Here is an 8,763-nt window from a genome sequence, read left to right as displayed (position 1 = left end):
GAAAAGGTGCTCAACATCACTCATCATCAGGGAAATGCAAATCAAAACTGCAACGAGATATTACCTCACACCTGTCAAAATGGCTGAAAACAGCAACACAAGAAACAACGGGTGTTGGCGAGGATGTGGAGAAAAGGTAACCGTCTTGCACAGTTGGTGGGAATGCAAACTGGTGCAACCACTGTGGAAAACAGTATGGAGTTTCCTTGAAAAGTTAGGAATAAAACTAGCCTACAATCCAGCAATTGCACCACTAGGTATTTACTCAAAGAATACAAAAGTACTAATTCAAAGGGATACATGCACTCAGCTGTTTATAACAGCATTATCTACATACAATAACCAAATTATGGAAAGAACCCAAGTGTCCATTGACTGATGAATGGTTAAAGAAGATGTGGTGTATATATACATATACATCATATACATGGAATATTAGTCATAAAAAGAATGAAATCTTGCCATTTGCTACGACATGGATAGGACTAGAGAATATAATGCTAAGCGAAATAAGTCAGAGAAAGACATACCATATGATTTCACTCATATGTGCAATCTAAGAAGCAAAACAAATAAGGGGGAAAAAAGAGAGAGACAAACTAAGGAAAAGACTTTTAACTGCTGAGGACAAACTGATGGTTACCAGAGGGGAGGTGGGTGGGGGGATGGGTGAAATAGGTGATGGGGATTAAGGAGTGCAGGTGTGATGAGCACCGGGTGATGTATGGAAGTGTTGAATCACTATATTGCACACCTGAAACTAAATTGCACTGTTTGTAAACTAACTGGATTTTTAAATAAAAACTTAAAAAAAAAAAAAAAACGAGCAGGGCTCTGAAGTACTGAGGAATTTTCAGGAGAAGTATGAGTATGAAGGATAGTCCCCTGTAAATCTGCATGGGGAATTTACCTGATGGCTATATTTTCAGGACCGAATAATATTTTATTCGTTTTTTTAAAGATTTATTCACTGGGACTCCTGGGTGGCTCAGTCTGTTAAGCATTTGCCTTCGGCTCCGGTCATAATCCCAGGGTCCTGGGATTGAGTCCCACATTGGGCTCCCTGCTCAGCAGGTAGTCTGCTTCTCCCTCTGCTTGCCGCTCCCCCTGCTTGTGCGCTCTATCTCTCTCTCTGACAAAGAAATAAAATCTTTTTTTTTTTTTAAGACTTTATTTATTTACTTGACAGAGAGATAGCGAGAGAGGGAACACAAGCAGGGGGAGTAGGAGAGGGAAAAGCAGGCTTTCCTCCGGACAGGGAGCCCGATGTGGGGCTCCATCCCAGGACGCTGGGATCATGACCTGAGCCGAAGGCAGACGCTTAACAACTGAGCCACCCAGGTACCCCAAATAAATAAAATCTTAAAAAAAAAAAAAAAGATTGGGCGCCTGGGTGGCTCAGTTGGTTAAGCGACTGCCTTCGGCTCAGGTCATGATCCTGGAGTCCCGGGATCAAGTCCCGCATCGGCTCCCTGCTCAGCAGGGAGTCTGCTTCTCCCTCTCCCGCTCCCCCCTCTTGTGCTCTCTCTCTATCTCATTCTCTCTCTCAAATAAATAAATAAAATCTTTAAAAAAAAAAAGATTTATTTCAGAGAGAGCGAGCTCATGCACATGAGCGTGAGCAGGGGGAGGGGCAGACAAGCAGACTGCCTGCTGAGCAGGGCTTGATCCCAGGACCTCAACCCAGGATCCGGAGACCATAACCCGAGTGAAATCCAGAGTTGGACATTTAACTGACTGAGCCACTGAGGCGCCCCAACATTTTATCCATTCTTAAAGGCCTCTTTCAGTTGCTATTTCCTCCTGAACTCTTCCCCAATTTTCTACCAGCTAATAAGGATCCTTATTAGGGGGGTTGGGCAGCATTCATTTATACTTCTCTTATGAGAAGCTATCCTACAATTGTTTGTGTCATATTGTTACATGAATGTGTCTGTCTCTTAAATCATGGTGTAGTAGGAAGAGCATCAGTTCTTAGGTTGGAAATACCTGGATTTGGATACTAGCTCTGATCTTTTCTGGCAATGTGTCTTTTTGTTACATAATCTTTATTTCCATAGGTTTGCTGGAAGGATTAAATGGAATAATAGAGGTAGAGGACCTTTACAATCTGCTGATCTGTAGGCTATAAACTAATGGCATAGAATTTCTGTTCTTTGCTCTCTGCTTAGGATTCTAAGGAGGTGGTTTGAAAAGGCATAGCACCAAATGGGATCATAACCCCAGGTGTACAAAGAGTCCTATTTAAGATCTCTATCTTTTAATTGACTGATTAAACTGATGGATGAAGAGAAACTATGTGATATCAGGGAAGGCTGTCATTAGCCATTCAGATTATAAACACATTTACATTATACATTGTATAATGGAGAAACTACACCATTTGTACCAGAAATAATTTCTACTAGGAAGACTCATTCCGACAACAAAAAATTCTTGTTCAGCATTTGGGCACCTGTATGTATTGTGGAGTTAGCCAAGTCAGAAGAGAAACATTCTAAAAATGTAGCTTGTGATTTACTGGCTAACACAGAATGCTTGTTTGTCTAGTAACCGTGCAGCTCTGTCAAGAGTTTGCACTTATATGTGTGAATCATCTACATAAGATGCTGTGTGGAGTAACACAGAGTAAACCTGAGGTAGAAGTCAGGAGAACCGGGTGTAAGTCCTGATGTTATCTGAGGACCAGCCTCTGTTAGGTGGGTCTCAGTCCTGTATGCTGATCAGAAGCATTGTGCACAATGCAACCTTGTGACTCTGTGTATATCGGTGTGTGGCGGGGATGGGATAGGAGTCACTAAAGATGGCCAAAATTGATGGAAGCAGTAAATTCCATTTTATAACAAACAGCAGACTCCCTCTAATTCTTAAAAATATACGTGGGTTTGAAAGACCCTCCCTGAGATATCCAGGACCCTGACCAGACTTCGGAGATCTAACGATGTGCTGGTAGTTCTGTGTTGCCATACCTTGAAGAAATGTTTATCAGGTCGCGAGAAGCAAATATAGAGAAGAGGTACCTGGAATTCCCTGGCTTGCACCAGGCCCTCAGGGAAAGACAGGAAAATTATTGGGCTAAGAAGATTCTTCAAAAACAGATAATGAAATGCTCTTGAGATGAATCCAGGTAATGAAAAGGTCAGGAAAAATTGTCTCTGTAAAAAAGAGTCAGGAGAAATGGTGACTTTCGGAGAAGATAAAGCTGCCATATGCCTGTATGATAAGATGCTGCCAAGAACATGGGCATTGAGGGGTGATATCTGAGTGCGTCGCTTTGTTTTTTGGAGATGTCCTCAGGTGAGTTAAGTCTTTACCTTGTCAGTCTCCTTGACTCCATGACCATGGGTTCTTGGCAAGTTCCTTTGCTTCTCTAAGCTAGCCTCAGTTTCCTCATCTATAAAAACAAGATCTGGGAGCGCCTGGGTAGCTCAGTCGTTAAGCATCTGCCTTCGGCGCAGGTCGTGGTCCCAGGGTCCTGGGATTGAGCCCCACATTGGGCTCCCTGCTCAGCAGGAAGCCTGCTTCTCCCTCTCTCCCTCCCCCCACTTGTGTTCCCTCTCTCACTGTGTCGGTCTCTGTCAAATAAATAAATAAAATCTTTAAAAAAACTAAAAAACAAAAACCAAGATCTGTAGTGCCTGCTAGTAAAGGTGGTTTCGAGGGTGAAGTGAAATCATATATGGGAAAGTTTCCCTATCAGTTACTTGATAAGCACCGCCATGCTCAGGAGCTCCTAAGACAGATAGGGCATCATGTCCTTTACTGCTAGCCTCTAACTACAATAACACCAGCACTTCCAGTCCTGTTCTTTTTTTTTTTTTTTTTAAGATTTTATTTATTTATTTGACAGAGACACAGCGAGAGAGGGAACACAAGCAGGGGGAGCAGCAGAGGGAGAGGGAGAAGCAGATTTCCCGCTGAGCAAGGAGCCCAGGACCCTGGGATCATGACCTGAGCCAAAGGCAGATGCCCAACGACTGAGCCACCCAGGCGCTCCCCAATCCTGTTCTTTTAATCTTTATTTTCACCATTTAAAAAAAAGTAATCTCTATACCCAGTGCGGGGCTTAAACCCATGATCTTGAGATCAAGTTGCATGCTCTACCAACTGAGCCAGCCAGGAGCCCCTCATAATCCATATTTTTAATCATTTCAGTTCACCTTTTGGAGGAGGAACACATGGAGCAAGTTGTGGACATCATGAAGCCCTTTATAAATGGTTGTGATTCTAATAATGCCCCAGTTCTCGCACAAAATGCATTTCCAAACAAATGTTCCTAGGATAGTGTGATTTCAGAGGCCCAAGGAAAAACCTGAATACTTCTCACAAAGAGGCAGATGTGTAAGCAGCCAGTTTATTTTATTTTTATTTTTTAAAATGTATTTCTATTTATTTATTTATTTATTTATTTAAGATTTTATTTATTTATTTGTCAGAGAGAGTGCACAAGCAGGCGGAGCTGCAGGCAGGGGGAGAAGCAAACTCCCCGCGGAGCAAGGAGCCTGACTGAATACTCGATCCCAGGATCCTGGGATCACGACCTGAGCTAAAGGCAGATGCTTAACGACTGAGCTGCCCAGGTGGCCCCAGTTTTTTTATTTTAAACAGCATTATTGAAATATAATTCACATACCATACAATTCACCCATTTAAGGTGTAAAATAGTGGTTTTTAGTATATTCAGAGTTGGGCAACTACCCCACAATCAGTTTTAGAACATTTTCATCATCCCCAAAGAAACCCTACACCCATTGGCAATCTCTCCGCTTTTCCCTCCAACACCCCCAGCCTTTGGAAACAATCTGCTTTCTGTCTTTAGACATTTGCCTATTCTGGACATTTCATATATGGAATCATGCAATATGTTGTCTTTATGACTGGCTTCTCTCAGTGTACTGTTTTTCAGGGTTCATCCATGTTGTAGCATGTATCAATACTCCATTCCTTTTTATTGCTGAATAATTTTCTATTCTATGGATAGACCATATTTTTTTTATCCATTCATCAGTTGTTGGTCATTTGGACCAGTTCCCTCTGAACTCTCTCTTTTGCATCTGGTCTTCACAGAGAAAGGGCTTTTAGAAGAGTGACTTGACTGCACTTATAACTCAACTGTGAAAGTCCTGATACAGGTGTTTCCTACGTGTACATGGTTTAATCCCTTTCATTACTTAGACCCAAATATGATGACTCAAACCACTCCTGTTTGAAAACAACAATACTCCTCATATCCTCAATGGGAGCTGTGTATTACACACACACACACATATTTTAAAGATTTATTTATTTGAGGGGGGAGGGGCAGAGAGAGTCTTAAGTGGACTCCACACTGAGTGTGGAGCCCGATGTGGGACCTGATCTCACAACCCTGAGATCACGACCTAAGCTGAAACCAAGAGTTAGCTGCTTAACCAAATGCCCCACCCAGGCGTCTCCTCTTCAGTATATTTGATGGTACCACTGAACTACTTACTGGTCCTGATGACTGCTGATTTCACCTTTTGAACTTTTTCTTAACATTGTAATAAAATGTAGGTACACTGTTGAAACTGGGAAATGCAGATGGGCAAGATTAAGTTACCTGTAACACTGAAAGACAACTACACTTAACATGCTTTTAAGAATGAATTTATTTGTGGGCGCCTGGATGGCTCAGTTGGTTAAGCAACTGCCTTCGGCTCAGGTCATGATCCTGGAGTCCGGAAATCGAATCCCGTATTGGGCTCCCTCCTCATCAGGGAGTCTGCTTCTTCCTCTGACCCTTCCCCCTGTCATGCTCTCTCTCTCTCATTCTCTGTCTCTCAAATAAGTAAAATCTTAAAAAAAATGAATTTATTTGTAAAAATGATACATATTTATTATAAATTCAGAAAAAGTTAAAAATTAGAAAATACCTTTAAATTCCACCACCCAGAAATAACCATTTTAATATTAAGTTAAAAGAATTCCAGATATCTTTCCCTTTATGTATATATAGATAGAAGGATGGATGGTTGGATGGATGGCTGGATGAATGGATGGATGGACAGGTAGAAGAAAATATATAAATGAAATAGACATGATGATTTTTTAAAAACAAAAATAGTATTTTACTTGAATTTTATGGAAGAGTTTCTGGTCCAAGATGGTGAACTGAGCACATCTTGCAGTTTCAGTCCTTTTCCCCAAACTCTTGAAATGATAGGGAAAAAGAATTTTAATGTATTCATAGATGAGCTCTAAGACAAGATGCATTCTTAGAGATCATGAGGAATTCCCAACTAAAATCAGATGGGATTGAATTGAAGAAGGTAATGGCAGTCCAGTGTGCATGTGGGAATCCGTTGTATAGTAGGACAAGAAGTGGGGGCTCCTATCTCAGATGGGAGGTGGTGGAAACTGGGAGCAGAAGGAAGCCTCACAATGGGAGCTGGGTATTACAGTCAAAGCCTCCAGGCCTATTCTCCCTGTACCCCACTCCATCCTTCCTTCTGTAGTTCACACAATTGCAAGGACTATCTCCACATAGGAGCAGTATCTCAGAGCTCAGGCAGTGTCTCAGGTGGTTGGCAATACCAAAGAGAAATGAGGAGCACTTAAGTCTGGAAAACTAGCTGCTGAGGCATTTTTCCTTGTAGCATATTCTACCCATCTTTCAGTCTCACTGAAAACCACGTAGGGTATAAGCCCCAACAATCAAATCTGTAACTTCCTCAGCTACATCCCTAACCCCAAGGTCAGCTGCCCAAGTAGAGAAAGTTTAAATCTAGTAGGGATCTTAGTGGGAAAAAAATGGACCCTATGGTAAAGAGTCCCTAGATATGGGAGTAGTATATTGGAGTAAAACACAGAACTTCACTTGAAATAGAGTAAAAAACCAGAACTTCACTCAAAACGTAGCTAATAGAATTGGAACAAGCCTTTAGAATAAGTATAATTAGTATCATTGGAGGTGATGCAAGGCTATGGAGTCCATGAAGTAGTGCTGATGTCAGCCTCATAGGAGTGACATGAGAGTGGAGAAAATGGAGGGGAGACGTGGCAGCTTTCTCTGCGACTCCTGCAACTGCGGTTCTCAGCCCTCTTCCTGCCGGCCAGTCTGTCTTCCACCACACATGCTGAGAATGCCCACAAAGGCCACCCTTGCAGCAGGGCAGGGATGTGTGACCCAGTCCTGATCAATGGGACCTCACAGGGGAGTTCTGCTAGGAGACGTCTATGAAAGGTGTTTCTCCACAATACCCGGAGATGTAGAGAACGACAGTTTTCCTGAGTTTGGATGTAGCTGTGTGAGGATCAACTGTCTGGAGCTGCAGTGACCATCTTGCAGCCACCTGGGGACAAAAGCCATGCTGAGAATGGCTGAACAGAAAGATGGCCCTTGGGTCCTTGTATACTTTAGATAGCAATCCCCTATTATGTTTTAGACAACGCAAATACCTCCTTCCTTTGTCACCCATTAACTCTATGTGGTATCTTTCGTGGATAGAAACAGTTTTGATGTTGTGAAATTCTTGTCTGTTTTCCTGTACAGTTTGTGCTTTTGAAGTTTAGTTTAAGTTTTCCCCTGTCACTTTGCTTTATAGTTTTACTTTCACATTTAGTTCCTTAACTTGTCTGGATTTCACCCTTCAGAGGATTGTTAGGTAGCAATCCAGTTTTATTTTTTTCCACATGTGTTTTTCCAACCTCACCTAATAAATGATCTCTTCTTTCCCCCATTCATTTGTGATACTTTTTAAAATTATTTTTTATTTTTATTTTTTTAAGTAGGGCGTGGAGCCCAATTTGGTGCTCGAACTCACGACCCTGAGATCAAGACCTGAGCTGATATCAAGAGTCGGATGCCTAATCGGCTGAGCCCCCTAGGTGCCCCTGTGATGCCTTTTTAAAAATTGCATATCAGGGGGTGCCTGGGTGGCTCAGACAGTTGAGCGTCTGCCTTCGGCTTAGGTCATGATCCCAGGGTCCTGGGATTGAGTCCCGCATCGGGCTCCCTGCTGAGTGGGGAGTCTGCTTCTCCCTCTCCCTCTGTCTGCTGCTCCCCCTGCTTGTACTTTCTCCCTGTCTAGTAAAAAAATAAAAATAAAAAATCATTAAAAAAATTGCATATCAAGTTCTCTTTATAAATGGGTCCTTCTTAGAGTTCTCTGCTTTGTTCCATTTGTCTATTGCACCGATACCCTATTATATGGCCTTGCAATATGTCTTAATATCTGGTAGAGTGAGCCTCCTTTTCTCCATTTACTTGTCTTTTTTAAGGTTATCTGAGCCATTCATGGACCTTTCTCCTTCATATAAGTTTTAGCATACTCTTATTGTTTGTTTATTTGAGACAGAGAGAGCACATGAGCGCTGGTGGGGGTGGGGGGAAGGAGCAGAGGGAGAAGAAGAGAGAATCTCAAGCAGGCTCCCGACCTAGCTCAGAGCCCAATGAGGGGCTCAGTCTTACAACTCTGAGATCAAGACCTGAGCTGAAATCAAGAGTTGGACACTCTGGGCGCCTGGGTGGCTCAGTTGGTTGGGCGACTGCCTTCGGCTCAGGTCATGATCCTGGAGTCCCGGGATTGAGTCCCACATCGGGTTCCCTGCTCGGTGGGGAGCCTGCTTCTCCCTCTGACCCTCCCCCCTCATGTACTCTCTCTCATTCTCGCTCTCTCAAATAAATAAATAAATCTTTAAAAAAAAAAAAAAGAGTTGGACACTCAACCTACTGAGACACCCAGGTACCCCTGGTTTTTTGTTTGTTTTTGTTTTTTAAAAGATATAAAAAAAATTTTTTTT

General features: G+C 42.4%; 1 long non-coding RNA gene across 1 annotated transcript; it reads left to right on the top strand.

Annotated features, from left to right (window-relative positions):
* Positions 1-1,387: 1,387 nt before the first annotated feature.
* On the top strand, positions 1,388-6,973 carry LOC145717382 (uncharacterized). Its single transcript, XR_014140558.1, has 2 exons — positions 1,388-4,341; positions 4,437-6,973. It is a non-coding gene; the product is annotated as an uncharacterized LOC145717382 (long non-coding RNA).
* The last annotated feature ends 1,790 nt before the right edge of the window (positions 6,974-8,763 follow it).

This window comes from Leptonychotes weddellii, chromosome 15 (genome assembly GCF_054177405.1).
Source record: "Leptonychotes weddellii isolate Sample4059 chromosome 15, ASM5417740v2, whole genome shotgun sequence".
Lineage (NCBI taxonomy): Eukaryota > Metazoa > Chordata > Mammalia > Carnivora > Phocidae > Leptonychotes > Leptonychotes weddellii.
The sequence above is the reverse complement of the archived record's forward strand: the minus strand, read 5'-3'. Positions and strand labels throughout refer to the sequence as shown.